This window comes from Artemia franciscana, chromosome 2 (assembly GCF_032884065.1).
Source record: "Artemia franciscana chromosome 2, ASM3288406v1, whole genome shotgun sequence".
In the NCBI taxonomy this organism is placed as follows: Eukaryota; Metazoa; Arthropoda; class Branchiopoda; order Anostraca; family Artemiidae; genus Artemia; species Artemia franciscana.
In genome coordinates, this window is record NC_088864.1 from 2,476,216 (window position 1) to 2,494,090 (window position 17,875).

General features: G+C 36.3%; 1 protein-coding gene across 2 annotated transcripts in view; it reads right to left on the reverse strand.

The window, feature by feature from the left end:
• LOC136035830 (sodium/hydrogen exchanger 9-like) overlaps nucleotides 1-17,875 on the reverse strand; it is a 65,049-nt gene that overhangs the window by 42,311 nt on the left and 4,863 nt on the right. The window lies entirely within an intron of this gene.

Sequence of the window (17,875 nt, forward strand, 5' to 3'; positions counted from 1 at the left end):
ATCCACAGTGTTGTCCAGTGCCAAAGAATTCACTTTTGACTGTGTCAGTTTCAATGGTCTTAGAGCGAAAAAAATCTCCCTTAACTTTTTTAGAAGGTGAGCTATAATCAGGGCCTTTATTATCTTCAGATTCAGACGACCCCGAAAGTGAGCCTACAAGTTCACTAGCCTCTCTGCTAGTTGATTTCCTTTTGTTCTTAGTGTTTATCACACTTGTCACAAAAAAAAATGTCCGTTCAATATATATGGTAGTTCCACCATGATAGCGTCCTTTTTTGAAATTTCGTGCTGGGCCAGGAGCCGCTGTTCTCAAAGACTAAAATCCATTCATCTGCTAATATACAGGCAGTTCAATTCGTCGCATCGCCCAGCGTCATGCTGGTATAATTTTTCTCATCAAGAAAGTACTTGAGTACTTAAGTACCCTTAAGTACTTGAATTTTTTACTTAAGTATAAGTATTAAGTACTTTAGAAATTTATTACTTAAGTAGAGTACAAGTACTCAGATTTTTTACTTAAGTAATTACTTAAGTACTTTTACTTAAGTATTTCCCAAAACTGCTATAGGGTGATGGTAGTAGTATCCCCTTTTATGGTCCCATGACAGCCCTATCCCTGGATTCCATGACAGCCCTAGCTTTAAACGCAGCCCTACACCGTCTTTCCTACGACAGCCTGCATGTGTTTAGTACGTCACAGGGTACTAAGAAACGCAAGACACAACATCATAGGGAATGTTTTTTTTTCTATGGATGCTATGAATTAAATTACCTCCGAGGAGCCCCACCAAATCGGAATTTCCAGGAATGTTACGTCATAGTTTCTTAGAGTTTTTTAAAACCTAATTATTTCTTTTTAAAAAACCTATAGGGATCAGGCCTTCTTTACCCCCTGGATTTCCTTTAAAAAATCTCCAGGGGCTTGTTTACTTCAGAATTTCTAAGACTGTTATGACATATTTTCTCTGATTCCTTATAAATAAAAAAAACCTACAAGGCTTCTTTACTTGAGATTTTCTTTGACTGTTACATAATGGAGAATGTTTATGATTTCTTCGAATGTTACATAACAGGGTTTGGGGTGTTACGTAATAGCGTTTGTTAGAGTCCAATAGTCAAGCGGGGAATTTTTTTTAAGACATCTTTCTTCAAGAGGTTTTTTTCAAGACGTTTCAAGACACTTATATATATATATATATATATATATATATATATATATATATATATATATATATATATATATATATATATAAATATATATATATTTCATAAGACATTTTTCTTCAAGAAATTTCAAGACGTTTTTAAGACATTATTCTTCAAGATATTTTTCAAGACGTGACAAGATATTTCAAGACGTTTTTCATAAGACATTTTTCTTCAAGGCGTTTCAAGATATTTCAAGACGTATTTTAAGACATTTTTCTTCAAGGCGTTTTTCTTCCTGATTTCGTTAGTTATTACGTAATAGGGGAATCTTTATTTATGTTAAGGATGGAGTATTCACATGTGACATGCTAGACATGGGATGCGTTGGGAAAATCTCGCACGTAACTGAGGCGGGCGCACAAGTGGGTGTTTTGTAATGGCAGCACGAACGCGGGTGCGAGGTAATGAAAGGATAAACATGAGTGTTACGGAATGACGAGGGGCACACGTGGGTTTTACGTAATGACAGCACACACGTGAGATATCACGTGAGCGCACATGTGGGGTGTTACATAATGGGAGCGCACACTTGGGATGTGACTCAGTCTTACACGTAGCATGTTACGTAATGACAGCGCGTACGTAGGATGTTACAATGACAGCGCGCACTTGAGATGTCACGCGACGGCAGCGCAAACGTGGGGTGTCACATAATACATTAGGAGGTTTCATTTATTTTTTAAAAGCGTTTTTCTTTCAAGGTGTTTTTTCTTTTCAAGGTGTTTTCTCGTGGTACTTTTATATTCTAAAGATTTGTGTCCCAATTAGGATTCGAAAAGGTCATTTCCATCCAATGGAATGGTGCCCCGGACAGCTGGACTTTGAAAACCTTTCCAATATTATGTTTCAGGAAACAGATTCTACGGAACAACCGATTCCACAAGCAGAAGACTCCCTCTTCCTGTATCCTAGAATTATGAAATGAATTACGGGTTTCCTATGACTGCAATAACTAACACGTAGTGGGGAAATCAATTAATAGAGTTATATCTCAAGTGAACCTGCTTGCTATTTGATGCTTTAAAATGGTATTATAAACCCAGAAAAAGCGATTCTACACTTCTTAGCGATATAATCCTAGCATTTTGGAGGGTCCTTTTTAGAGAATTTCTAGAGATGTTTTATTAGAGAATAATGTAAACTTGTTTAAAACATAAAAAATTACTCCTTCTTAGAGGATGTTTAGAGATATGTTCTTAGAATGATCTTAGTTTGCTAAAAAAAATAGGAAAATGAGGGCACAATACATCCGACTTCATTCTATATTTTGTTCATTTTTTCTTGGTATTATTTTCTCTCAATTCCCAACCTGTGACACTCAATGACTAACCAACCCCCTAGCAACCAATTCCAAGGGGGGACTTTTTGTACATATATATTTTATTAAGAAAAATTTACAAAGCATTATTAAAACACAAAAAAAAACACTTAAAACTCAAAAACATGAAAAATGTTTACATTGGATAAAATATATACAAAAGGAACCATGAATTAAAAAACGGTGGGGGTCTTAGCAACCAATTCCATAGGGTGGGGTTGTTATTAAAGATAAATTTCAATCCTATTAAGAGCTATTTCTGAGTCCTTTTAATGAAAATTCCACGTTTCTTTGAACCAAGATTATGCATATTCACGCGACTGCGACAATATACGGCTAGCCCACCCTAGCAACCAATTCCAGAGGGAGACGGGTTTTTGGAAATAAACTTAATCAAAATTAAGAGCTATTTCTCAGAACTTTCAATGAACATTCCACGTTTCATTGAGCCAAGACTATGCATATTCACGCCGCCGTGGCAACAGGCAGCTAGCCAACCTTAGCAAGCAATTCCAAAAGGGGAGAGGGTTGCTATTAGAGATAAATTTATGCAATATAAATAGGTAATTCTGAGAGGTCCTAATGAAAATTCCTCGTTTCTTTTAACAAAGTGTTTTCCGTTCCCCACCTCGTATAATTTCATTTGACACCTCCTAAGTTAACTTTAAAGTGTAAACATGTTAGTTCAAGCATTTCACGTCACCATGGCAATATGTGGCTACCCCATGCCCCCTCCCCCAGTGATACATATTATCATTCTTAAGACATTTTTACCAGAAATCTTCGTGATAAAAATAAGATTTAAATCCAACGATTCATGGTTTTTCCCAAGCCATCACTCCGAGATACACGATGTCAATTCACAGCTCCATGTCACACTATGACTGCCCTGTTGGTATTCCCTAATCATTCCTAAGACGTTTTACACATATTTTCTTCTTAAAATATGGTTTAAATCCAATGGTTTGTTTTCGCAAGTCAATCCTCCATGATAAACCATCTCAATTCCCGCCACCGTGTCACAGTACGATTGACAATCTGGCAGCATCTGACACCCTCCTAATCATTCCTAAGACATTTTCCAGGTATTTTCTCGTTAAAAATCACACATTAAATCCAATGGTTCACGTTTTCACCAGAAAACACTCTGCGATATACCATGTCAATTCTCACCACCGTGCCATAATATTGCTGCCCCTCCTTAACATTTCCCTCATCTTTCCTGAGACATTTTTCAAATTTTTTCTTGTTAAAAATCGCGCATTAAATCCAATGGTTCATGTTTTAGGATTCTACCCCAAACATGATGCCCCCATGAGAATTCACACCACTGTGGCAAACTACAAATGGCACAAAACACCATCTGGCACACATTAACACATATATGACATTTTACAGAGCTTTTTTTGCAAAAATATTCGTTTACACTAGAATCGATGTATTGCGTGCAGTTTTTTTGTTCGTGAAACTTCTTGCATATTAATATTTTCTCATTGTCAAAATGATACATTAATTTTTTCCCACGTGAAACTGATTTCGTTCATGGAACTTGTTATGTGCTGATTTTTGTTCAAGAAACTTGTCGTATACTGATTTTTGTTCGTGAAACTTGTTGTATGTGGATTTTTCTCTTCGTGAAACTTGTACATTGATTGTTTCTCCTCGTGAGACTGATTTTGGTCATGGAACTTGTTGCGGGCTGATATTTGTTCATGGAACTTGTTTCGTGCTGATTTTTGTTCGCGAAACTTTTTGTGTGTTGATTTTTCTCTTCATAAAACTTGTACACTGATTTTTCTCTTTGTGAAATTGATTTTGTTAATGAAGGTACATGCTGATTCTTGTTCGTGAAACTTGTTGCATGTTGGTTTTTCTCATCGTGAAACTTGTACATTGATTTTTTTTCGTGAAAGCTGTATATTTATTTTTTCACCTCGTGAAACTGATTTTGTTTATGAAAATTGTCAAGTGCTGATTCTTGATCGCTGACCAAGCTTCGTGCTGATTTTTGTTCGTCAAACATATTACATGTTGATTTTTTCTCTTCGTGAAATTTTTATGTTTTCTACTCATGAAAATGATTTTTGTTCAACTTGTTACATGCTGATTTGAGTTCGTGAAACTTGTTGCGTGCTGATTTTTTCGTGAAACTTGTTACATATTGATTTTTCTGTGCTTGAAACTTGTATATTCATTTTTGTCCTAGTGAAACTGGTTCTATTCATGGAAATTGTTGCATGTTGATTGTTTGTTGATGTCATCTAACCTAACTTAACCAATGCCTAAAAGATGCCTTAATCAATGCCTTAAAGATGCCTTAACTAAAGGATGCAAGGTCATCTACCCTAACATAACCTAACCGACCAAGCGTAAGTTGGGTGCGGGTTCCGTCACGCTTGGTACAGTCCGGCAAACTAACCTAACCTAGTAAAAATTAAATGAACAAAATCAGTTTCGCAAAGAAAAACATCAATGTACAAGTGTCACGAAGATACAAGTCAATATATAACAAGTTTTACGAAAAAAACTTGAACGCAACCAGTTCCAAGAACAAAAATCAGCTTACAACAAGTTCCATGGACCAAAATCAGTTTCATGAGGAGAAAAAATCAATGTACAAGTTTCGCGAAGAGAAAAATCAACATGCAATAAGTTTTACGAACAATAATCAGCACGCAGTAAAGTCCAACAACAGTAATCAGCACGTAGCAATTTTCATGAGCAAAATCAGTTTTACGAGGTCAAAAAATCAATGTACAACTTTCACAAAAAGAAAAAATCGGTATACAATAAGTTTCACGAACACAAATCAGCAGGCAAAAAGTTCCGTGTACAAAAAATCAGCGGGCAACAAGTTGCATGAAACAAATCAGTTTCACGAAGAGAGAAAATCAAAGTACAAGCTTCACGAAGACAAAAATCAACATGCAACACGTTTCATGGACAAAAATCAGAATACAACAAGTTCCACGTACAAAAAATCAGCATAGAAGAGGTTCCATGAACAAAATAAGTTTCACAAGGAGAAAAATCAATCCACAAGTTTCGTGAAGGAAAAATCAGCATGAAACAAATTTCACGAACAAAAATAAACACACGACAAGTTCCGTGAAAAACAATCAGCACGCAAAAAGTTCCATGAAGAAAATCATTTCAGTAGGAGGAAAATCAAAGTACAGGTTTCAGGAAGAGAAAAATCAGCACGCAATAAATTTCATGAGCAAAATCAGTTTCACATTGAGAAAAATCAATTTACAAGTTTCACGAGGAAAATAATCTATATGCAACTAGTTTCACCAACAATAATTAGCAAGCAACAAGTTCCATGAACAACATCAGTTTTAGGTGGAAAAAATCTATGTACAAGTTTAACGATGAGAAAAACCAATATGCGAGAAGTTTCACAAACACAAAAAAATCAGCAAATAATAAGTTCCGAGCACAAAAATCAACACCTAAGAAGTTCCATGGACAAAATCAGTTTTAGGAGGAGAGGAATCAAATTTAAAAGTTTCAAGAAGAAAAAAACAGCCTGCAACAAATTTCACGAACAAAAATTAGCACGCAGCAAGTTCTATGAACAAAAACACGCAACAAGCTCTATGAACAAAATCAATTTCACGAGAAGCAAAATCAATGTAAAAGTTTCACGAAGAGAAAAATAAACATGCAACAAGTTCCATGAATTAGATTAGTTTCAAAAGGAGAAAAATCAATATACAAAATTCACGATGAGAAAAATCAACATGCAACAAGATTCACGAACAAAATTCAGTACACAACAAGTTCCACGACCAGAAAAAAATCAGCAAGAAGCACGTTCCGTGGATAAAATAAGTATCAGGAGGTGAAAAATCAAGGTACAACTTTCACGAAAAGAAAAAATCGATATGCAACAAGTTTCACAAACAAACATCAGCAAACAAAAAGTTACGTGAGCAAAAACTCAGCAGGGAACAATTTCCATGAACAAAATCATTTTCACGAGGAGACAAAATCAAAGTAAAAATTTCATGAAGAGAAAAACCAACATGCAACAAGTTTCACGAACAAAATCACCATACAACAAGGTCCACAAACAAAATCAGTTTCACCAGGAGAAAAAATCAATGTTAAAGTTTTATGAAGAGAAATCATCATGCAACAAGTTTTACGAACAAAAATAAGCACACAAGTCCCGTGAATAAAAATCAGCAGGAAATAAGTTCCGTGAACAACACCAGTTTCAGGAGGAGACAAATCAATGTACAAGTTTCACGAAGAGAAAAATCACCATGCAAAAACTTTCGAGAACAAAAATCAGCACGCAACAAGTTCCATGAGAAAAATCCGTTTCACGAGGAGAAAATATCAATATAAAAGTTTCACGAACAGGAATGCTTCACATGCAACAACTTTCACCAGCAAAAATTTGCAAACGACAAGTTCCATAAACAAAAACCAGCACGCAACTAAGTTCCATGAATAAAATCATGTTTCACAAGGATAAAATACTAATGTGCAACTTTCAGGAAGAGAAAATACAATATGCAATAACTTTCAATGAAAAAAAAAAACAGCGTTCCGTGAACGAAAAATCAACACACCAGAAGCTCCATGAACAAAATCAGTTTCACGAGATGAGAAAATCAATCTACAAGCATCACGAAGAGAAAACTCAACCAACAACCGAATTCACGAACAAGAATCAGCACGCAACAAGTTCCAAGAACCAAAACACGCAACAGGTTCCATGAACAAAATCAATTTCACGAGGAGAAAAATCCACGTACGAGTTTCACAAAGCGAAATATCAAGATGCCAGAAGTTTCACGAACAAAAATTAGCAAGCAACAAGTTCCATGAACAAAATATGTTTCAGGTGAAGAAAAATCAATGTATAAGTTTCACAATGAGAAAAAATCAACATGGAAGAGGTTTCACGAAAAAACAAATCAGCAAGCCAGAAGTTCCGGGAACTAAAGATCAACAGACAAGAAGTTCCATGAACAAAATCAGTTTCACGAGGAGAAAAATAAATGTATAAGTTTCATGATGATAAAAAATAAATATGTAAGAAGTTTCACGAATAAAAAAAATCAGTCCGCAATAAGTTCTGGGATCAAACGTAATCAAAAACGTAATCAAAACGTAAGAAATTCGATGAATAAAATTAGTTTCGCGAGAAAAAAAAACCAATGTACAACTTTCACGATGAGGAAAATCAAAATGCAACAGGTTTCACGAACAAAAAATCACCACCTGAAGCTAATTGAACAAAATCAGTTTCAAGATAAGAAAAATAAATATGCGAAAAGTTTCAAGAAAAAATCCGCACACAATAAGTTCCGGGAACAAAAACCCAACACGTAAGAAGCTCCATGAACAAGATCAGTTTCACGAGGTGAGAAAATCAATTTACAGGTTTCACAAAGAGAAAAATCAACCTGCAACAAGTTTCACGAACAAGCATCAGCACGCAGCAAGTTCAATGAACAAAAACACGTAAGAGGTTCCATGAACAAAATCAGTTTCACGAGAAAAAAAAAAATCAATGTACAAGTTTCAAAAAGAGAAAAATTAACATGCAACAAGTTTCACGGACAAAAATTAGCAGGAAACAAGTTCCATGAACAAAATCAGTTTCGGGTGGAGAAAAAACTATGTATAAATTTCACGATGAGCAAAAATCAAAATGCAAAAAGTTTCAGAAAAAAAAATCAGTAAGGAGTATGTTCCGGGAACGAAAAATCAACAGCCAAGAAGTTCCATGAACAAAATCAGTTTCACGAGGAAAAAATCAAATTATAAGTTTCACGATGAGAAACATGAAGATGCAACAGGTTTCACTAACAAAAATATGCACGCAATGAGGTCTACGAACAAAGAAAATCACCATCTGAAACTGATTTTACAAAATCAGTTTCACGTGGAGAGTAATCAATGTACAAGTTTCACGATGAGAAAAATCAATATGCAAGAAGTTTCACAAACAAAAAAACAGCAAACAATAAGTTCAGGAAACAAAAAATCATCACGTAAGAAGTTCCATGAACAAAATCTGTTTCAAGACGTGAGAAAATCAATGTACAAGTTTCACGAAGAGAAAAATCAACTTGCAACAAGTTTCACGAACAAGAATCAGCACGCAGCAAGTTCCATGAACAAAAACACGTGACAGATTCCATGAACAAAATCAGTTTCACGAGAATAAAAATCATGTGCAAGTTTCATGAAGAGAAAAATCAACATGCAACAAGTTTCACGAACAAAAATTAGAAAGTAACAAGTTCCATCAATAAAATCAGTTTCAGGTGGAGAAAAATCAATGTATAAGTTTCACGACAAGAAAAAATCAATATGCAAGAAGTTTCACGAAAAAAAACAGCAACGAATGTGTTCCGGGAACTAAAAATCTATAGGCAGAAAGTTCCATGAATAGAATCAGTTGCAAGAGGATAAAAATCAATGTATAAGTTTCACGATTAAAAAAAATAAATATGTAAGAAGTTTCAGGACTAAAAAAAAATCAGGAAGCTATAAGTTCCGGGAACGAAAAATCAAAACGCAAGAAGTTCCATGAACCAAATCAGTTTCACGAGGAAAAAACAATATACAACTTTCTTGAAGAGGAAAATCAAAATGCAACAAGTTTCACTAACAAAAATCTGCACGCAATAAGTTCTACGAACAAAAAAATCAACACGCAACAAGTACCCTGAACAAAATAAGTTTCACGAGGACAAAACGAGAAAAATCAACATGCAGAAAGTTTCACGAACAAAACCAACCATGCACTAAGTTCCACGAACAAAAATCAGCACGCATGAACAGCTCCATGAACAAAATCAGTTTAACGAGGAGGAAAATAAAGGTACAGGTATCATAAAGAGAAAAATAAATGTGCAACTAGTTTCACGAACAAAAAAAAACAGCGCACAATAAGTTCCACAAAGAAAAATCACAAAACAAGTGGCATGAACAAAAAGTCAAGATGCTACAAGTTCCATGAACAAAATCCGTTTTCTGAGGATAAAAATGAACATAAAACAAGTTTCACGAACTAAAATCAACTTGTAACAAGTTTCACGAATAAAAATCAGCACGCAACAATTTTCAAGAAAAAATCAGCATTTTTAGTTTATAAATTTATTTTTGAGGAGAAGAAGCTTGAAAAAACCCCTCAGGTGTGATGGTGTATGCCAGAAGGGTGTCATTGATGAGTGGTACATTGTGCCACGCTGACCTCATATGGTAGGAGTTATCAGAAGGAACGCAAATAGGGATTTTTTTTTTTTATTGAGTTTAAACTATAGATTATTATGTAAACGAATATCTTTGCTGGAAAATGTCCGAAAATATCATAAGTGTGATAATGCTTGCTGAAGGGTGTCGTTTGTCAGCCATTGAATGTCATGGGCTGGAAATTGTTAAAGAACATCGTAATCTAACAATGAAATGGCAAGTTTCCGCTGTTCAAATAAAAAACAAAGGTCATTTTTAGTTTATAAATTTATTTTTGAGGGGGAAATGTTGAAAACCCTTAGGTGTAATAATGTACGTCAAAAGGATATTATCGGGGGTGGGGGGCTGGTACTTTGTTTTACACTGACCCTGAATGCTAAGAGTCATAAAAAATGCTAATGGGGATTTTTTCATTAAGTTTAAACGATCGATTCTACCGTAGACTAATATTTTTGCAGGAAAATGCTCAGAAAATGCCATACACATGCTAGTGTAGTGTGCCATTTGTAGTTTGCCAAAGTGGCGTGAATTGTCATGGATGCGTCCTGTTTGGGGATGAAATGCTAAAACATGAACTATTCAATTTAATGCGTGATTTTTAACAAAAAAAAATATGGAAAATGTCTTCGGAATGATGAGGGGTGCTAGAAGGTGCCTCATAGTGTGGCACAGTTGCGTTAATTGACATGGTGTATCACGGAGGGTTGGCTTGCGAGAACATGAACCAATGGATTTAATGCGTGACTTTTAACGAGAAAATACCTAGAAAATGTCTTAGGAAAGACAAGGGGGATGTTAAGGGGCGATAGAAGGGACAGAAATACTGTGGCACGGTGGTGAAAATTGACATGGTGTATCACGGAGTGTTTGCTTGCGAATACACGAACCATTGGATTTAATGTATGATTTTTCTTGAGAAAATATCTGAAAACGTCTTAGGAATGATGAGGGGGTGTCAGAAGGCTCCAGATGGTCAATCGTAGTGTGACACGGTGGCAGGAATTCAGATGGTGTATCACGGATGGTTGGCTTGCAGAACATGAACCATTTGATTTAAACCATATTTTTAAGAAGAAAATATAGTGGAAAATGTTTTAGGAATCACAAGGGGGTACCAGGGGGAGACAGACACAGCGTGACATGGAGATATGAATTGACATGGTGTATGACAGAGGGATGGCTGGCGAAAAAACATGAATAATTGGATTTAAATCAGATTTATATCATGACAATTTCTGGTAAAAACGTCTCGTAAGAATGATAATATGCATCACTCGGGTCCATGGGGTTGCCACATATCGCCATGGTGGCATGAATTGCTTGGAATAACAGGTTCTATACCTTAAAGTTAAGATGGGAGGTGTCAAATGAATTTATCAGCGGCGGGGGGGGGGGCTCAAATCTAACTCTTAGTTAAAAGAAATGAAGAATTTTCATTAGGACTTCAAAGAAATACCTATTAATCTTTCTTAAATTTATCTTTAATAGCAACCCTCCCCCCATTCGGAATTGCTTGCTAGGGTGGGCTAGCCACCTATTGTCACGGTAGAGTGATTAATCATAATCTTGGTTCAATGAAACACGGAATTTTGATTAAAAGCTCTCAGAAATAGCTCTTAATATGGCTTAAATTTATCTCTATTAACAACACCCCCCCCCCCTCTGGAACTGGTTATTAAGACCCCTAGCGTTCTTTAATTCATGGTTCTTTTTGCATATATATTATCCTATATCAGGTTTTTCACGTTTTGATTTTTCGTTTGTTGAGTTTTAAGTGCTTTTTCTGTGTTTTAATAATGCTTGATATTTTTTTTTATTAATAAAATTTCTATGTAGTAAAGGTCCCATCTGGAATTGGTTGCTAGGGAAGGGTCAGTCGTTGAGTATCAAAGGGTGGAAACTGAGAGAAAATAATACCAAGGAAAAATGAACAAAATAGAGGATTAAGTAACATGTCGTGTGCCCTCATTTTCCTATATTTTGAGCAAACTTAGATCATTCTCTAAGAAAACATCTCTAAACATTTTCTAAGAAAGATTATTTTTCTGTTTTGAACAAGTTTATAACATTCTCAAAGAAAATATCTCTAGAAATTCTCTAAAAAGAACCCACCAAAATGCTAGGATTATATCGCTAAGAAGTGTAGAATCATTTTCTCTCGGTTTATAATAACCTTTTAACGCATTAGCCTACTTAGCAAGAAGGTGCACTTCAGATATAACCCAACTCTAGTATATAACTCTTGATATAAACAAGCCTTCCCCCTGCATGTACGATGTTGCAGTCATGGGAAACACGTATTTCCTTTAATAATTCTTGTGTGCGCAAATAGGGAAGTCTCCAGGTGTGGAATTGGTTGTTTCGTAGAATCTATTTCATTAGAAAGGTTTTCATAGTCCAGCTGTCTGGGACACTATTCCATTGGATGGATATGGCCCTTTCAAATCCCAATGGGGACAAAAATCATTAGAATATAAGGGTTCCCTGAGATCACACCTTGAAAGAAAAGAAAAACACCTTGAAAGAAAAACAACGCTTTAAAAAAAAAGAAATCTCTTAATGTCTTTGTAACACCCCACATGTGCGCTGCCGTTACGTGACATTTCACGTGTGTGCTGTCATTACGTAGCATCCCAAGTAAAAGTACAGCCATTACGCAACATCCTACGTGTAAGAGTGCGTCACAACCCACGTGTGCACCGTCATTACGTAACTCCCAACGTGTGTGCTCCCATTATGTGACATTTCACATGTGCGCTGTCATTACGTAACACCCCACGTCTTTGTTGTCATTACATAGCACCCACGTTTGCGCCACCATTACGTAACTCCCATGTATGCGCCCTCCTCAGTTACGGTCGGAATTTCCCCATGGGCCCCAAATATAGCATGTCACGTGTACATGCGTCATACTAAACATTCCCCTATTACGTAAGAACTAAAGAAATCATGAAGAAAACGCCTTGAAGCAAAATGCCATTAAAAAACGTCTTGAAATGTATCGAAACGTCTTGAAAAACGTCTTGAAGAAAAATGTCTTAAAAGACGTCTTAAAGAAAAGTGTCTTAAAAACGTCTTGAAGAAAAATGTCTTAAAAAAAGAAAAGAAAAAAATTCCCTGCTTGACTAGTGAACTCTGACAAACCCTATTACGTAACACCCCAAACCCTGTTATGTAACATTCAAAGAAATCCTAGACATTCTCTATTATATAACATCAAAAGAAATTCTGAAGTAAAGAAGCCTCATAGGTTTTTTAAAAAGAATCAGAGAAACTATGACATAAAAATCATAGAAAGTAAACAAGCCCCTGGAAGTTTTTTAAAGGAAATCCGGGGAGTAAAGAAAGCCTGACTCTCGTTGTTTTTTTAAAAATAAACTTCTAGGGTTTTTAAATACTTTAAGAAACTGTGACGTAGTAATCCTAGAAATCCGATTTGGTGGGGCTCCTCGTGGGTTTTTTAACCATAGCAACCATAGAAAAAGAAACATTCCCTATGATGTAACATTCACCTGCGTCTCTTAGTTCCCTATGACGTAACAAACACCTGCTGGCTGTCGTCGGAGTGACAGGGTAGGGATACGTTTAAAACTAGGGCTATCATAGAATCCAGGGATAGGGTTGTCATGGGACCTTAAAAGAAGACACTACTGATGGTACGCGTATTGGCACTGACTTGTGATTCAATTCTAGATTGAGCAGTTCGGAATTCAATGAAAAACTGTTACTCTTAACAGATTTTTCCGTTGTAAACTGCTGTGTATAATTTGAAAATATAATAGATAGGTGGTATTTATAATACTCAGATTGTTCAAAAATGAAGATATTAAAAAATTGAACCTTTAACAAAATGGTTTTATCTTCAGTCCACAACACAGTAAAAAAAAAGGATTTTTCCTGTTATCCGGAAAACTTATAATTTTTTTAAGATAAAAAACGAAAGTGTTAGATGGTCATGACATAGAAAGTTGTCCAAGAATGGTTATAAAATATCCCATGACTACCCTATGCTGTCATTAATACTAAAATATTTCAATTTTTTGAAAGCTATTCAAAATCTAGGGGGTACAGGTTCCCGGGGTTTTAAAAAATATCTTTTATACCCACCACCCTCCTCGATATGAAAAGTAAGTTATATTTCCCCCTTTAATTTTTTGGAATCGACGCCACTGGCAGGAAAAAGATGGAAGCTATTTTTATTTGTTTTACGCATTTGCAACTAAAACCTATTTTCTAAGTTTTTTTATATATTTTTCCGTACGTCTCTTTTGTCTTTCGTAAACCTTTCAAAGTGGAAAAGTTAATTTTTCATACTTTATCCTAGAGATTATCGTACTTACAATACAAAAAAAGTTTCAAAAAGTGCGACTAAAATGCAAAGTTAATAGCTAATTAATAGCTGTGAACGATTTATACTTTATATTAACGAGTCTTGCTTGTGAAAGTTGTTGATAAGCACTCCTACGTTTTCTTCAAAGAACCAATGGTCGCATAGCAATGTTTTTATGTGATGAATATCATATCTGTAAACGGATATTTGAACTTCTGAAGATTCGATCTTGAAAGGTTGGATCGTCTAAACAGACGAAGCCAAACAAAACAGTCTAAAAAGACCTGAAAACACAACACACTTTTTCGTGTCTTTTTCCTCTGCTTTTGAATAGTTTCTGAGTCGAATTTGGTTACAGGCCCGGTAAAAAAAAAGACTAAGTTGTACTCGGTATGGAAGCATTAATGGAAAAAATTTAACGCTGTTCCTATTGAAAAATTTTATAGATGCTCTTTAGTACTCCTAATCAGACAATTCAAAACGAAACTACTTAATTTTTTTCATGGATGACGTGAGTTACCCTCAAAAAACTAGAAAGTTCTGATGTAACAAAAAGGAAAGAAAAATCTGCAATATTTTAGCCCTTAACTGTGTTTTTTTTCCATTCATAAGACAAACTTACCATGCTCTTTTTGTTTAAATCGATGTGCGCAACAAAGGACTGGGTATACCTATCATTTTTCATCCCTATTATGTGCATCAAGGTCAAATCTCATTCGATAATATTTAATTTTGAATTATAATCAAATGATGCTCCTAATAGATATTTCTAAATTTCGAATAATATTAGATTTATAGATAGATAGATAGATAGATAGTTTATTTTAGCCCACCATCAGAACAACAGCATGGTGGAGTAAAAAGAAAAAAAAAGAAAAAGAAAAAGGCGAAAAACAATACTTCAAGATTAAACGATTAGATTACATTCACTATATACATTCATAGCTCATATATGACGTGCAACGGCAGGAAATTATACAGGTGCTCAAGGGTACCTTTTCTAGCATTAGTTTCCTGTTCTGCCACAGCTTCACGGGGATCTGGAATTTGATACTTATTCAAAAGAAATGAGTTTCTCCCGAATAGCGGTATGCGTATCAAAAACTTCAAATATCTACAAAACGCGGAACTAACTTTTAGTCTCTCTGTTTCTGTGAACCATTCCCAAAGCGGGGAAATGTAAAGGACATGTGGTAATGCCACTGCTCTGTACAACCTCGCCAAAATTTGCTGTTTGTAAGAATACTTCAGCGGGGCTAGTTTAGCATAGCTCACTCGCAGGTTAGACACAAGGGTATCAAGGCAAAGAATTCTTGTAGTTTTCTTATCTCGGCCGTACGGAAGACCTAAATATTTGGCCGAAGAAGACGTTGCGATAATAGCACCATCTATGGATAAAATTAGTGCTGGTGCCTCTTGTTTCGCAGAGCTGAAAACCAGAAATTCAGTTTTCTGGCCATTAACTTGTAACCAATAGCGCTATAACCAGATACAATCTTATCTAAATTATCCTGCAGTACACTAAATGAGAAACTCAACATAAGTAAATCATCAGCATAGCTTGTTAAACTCAAATCACAAGTATCAAGTCTTAGCCCGCCAGAAATTTGTTTTGTAACCTTAGAAGTCAACGTGTTAAATAATATCGGACTTAAGACAGAACCTTGTCGAAGTCCTCTCTTTAGTTTAACTGGCTCATGGAGTTTTTCAAGCCCAAGATTCACTCTTATATAGCTATTAGAGTACCAAAATGATAACATAGCTACTATATGGGCGTTCACACCGGCATCTAGAAGGTCTGGAACACAGCAGATTGGATTACTGAATCAAATGCAGCGGAAATGTCAACAATACATATATGTACGGATAACTCAAGTGTATCAGCCTTGGCAAGAATGCGCTTTAAAAGTCTATGGGTGAAAGCACAGCTGAGATGCTTTCGAAACCCATACTGCCTGTAGTCAATCACACACTTTAAAGGACCAATTTTTACAGCACCTTGCTCAATGTACTCGAGACAGTAATCGGCCTGTAGCCTTCACACTCATTTGCATTTTTTCCTTTCTTCAGGATGTTTGTAACGACTCCGGTACAAAACGATTTGGGGACGGTGGCACTATCTATATACATCTGAAAAAGTAGTTGCATATGCTGGATTAAAAGCGGTGAATCATTGCACAGATGATTACCACTGACACCATCAAGACCCTGAGCCTTGTTAACCTTTAACTGGCGAACAGCCCTCAAAACATCATTCACAGATATAAAAAAAATAATTTCTCTTTTTCAACAGTAAATCAAGACGCGATTTAAGCGATTCGTCATATTCCTTTTCCAAGGGAGTATCTTTAGACCCGAAGACCTTCGAGTAATGTCTTAACCACTGTTTCTCAGGTATCATGGCACATGGTTTGGACTGCACTTTACTACTTTTGAATTTTTTCCACATATATTGTGGGTCACGGATAGCCTCTTCCGAAGCAGTTTCTGCTTCCTTCACTTTCAGCTCATCGACACATGCTTTGTATTCTCTTTTTGTTTTACGAAAGAGATTGAAGACGGTGCCGGTCCTCGGCTTGCCGGAATCGCACCACACAGAATACCACATCCTAGACCTCCGTTTGGCATGCTTCACGTAAGGATGGTCACTCCATCCTCTTTTCCTTGTACCTTTCCAAATAACTGCACTAGGTATGGCTGCAGACTCAGCAAGTTTTAGCGCGCGAGTAATTTCAGCGCAGTATGTATTGAGTGCAATCTTGTCATCGCACCCATGGACAAGAAGCTGGAACGGGACTTCTATTTTATCCAAAATTTCGTCACACGTCGACTGGTACAGACTGAGCTTAATCTTTTTCCACTCGCGTCTTTCTATATAATCTGGCCTTTTTGATTTCACATCGTGACTAAAAGGAACATTAAACTTAAGACAAAGATGATCACTTGCAGTATGCTCTGAATCCACATGTACAGGCGAGGGAATAGAAAAGTTAGAAAAGTCCTGATCAATATTACCTGTGCTTCCTGAATTGTGAATGAACGTAAAGTTTTGATCTTTAATATATGGAGAACAGTCACGCGGAATACATGCCATAAGAACGTCCTGTAACTTCCTTTCGAGAAGGGGTCACACTGGAAGTCACCGCAGACTAAAAAACGCGAGCTTCCCAGCCTACGGAGTAGCCTTCCAATTCGACCGCAAGCCTCGGCATACCGTTTTCCACTACAATCCGTGTTCATGTTAGTTGGTAGATATACATTGATTAGCGTGAAAGAACTTGGGCCTGGGAACTCAACTGCTATATAGAAATCGCACGACTCAAGTTTACGACAGTCTATGCTCTCTTCAACGAATATTGCAAGTCGACCACTAGGTCAGCCCCTGGCGCTAGAGCGCTTAGCCTTATGAATGTGCACGGATTTATTAGGAACTGACTGAAAGAGCCCAAAGTTATCGGTAGTTAACAAGTGTTCTTGGACGCAATTAATATTATATGCGAGGCACAAGTTCTTGACGTAGTCCAATTTGGCAGTATTATGGCCGTAAACATTGCGGCAAAATATAGACAGTTCATTCATTTTTTTGTTTGAGAAGCTTTCTGCATTGCTCGTCGGACTGCTGGGCACTGTAGACTAAAGCTAGGGTGGCTATTATTAGTATCAGGGCACAAAGCGCATTTCACTGTTTGGGAATCCCGAAAGAGCTTTCTCTACTGTTCTCGTGGGGTCCAGCACATCTGGAACATCGCACGCTATTGGTACAGTCTTTAGCAAGATGATGAAATGACTGACAC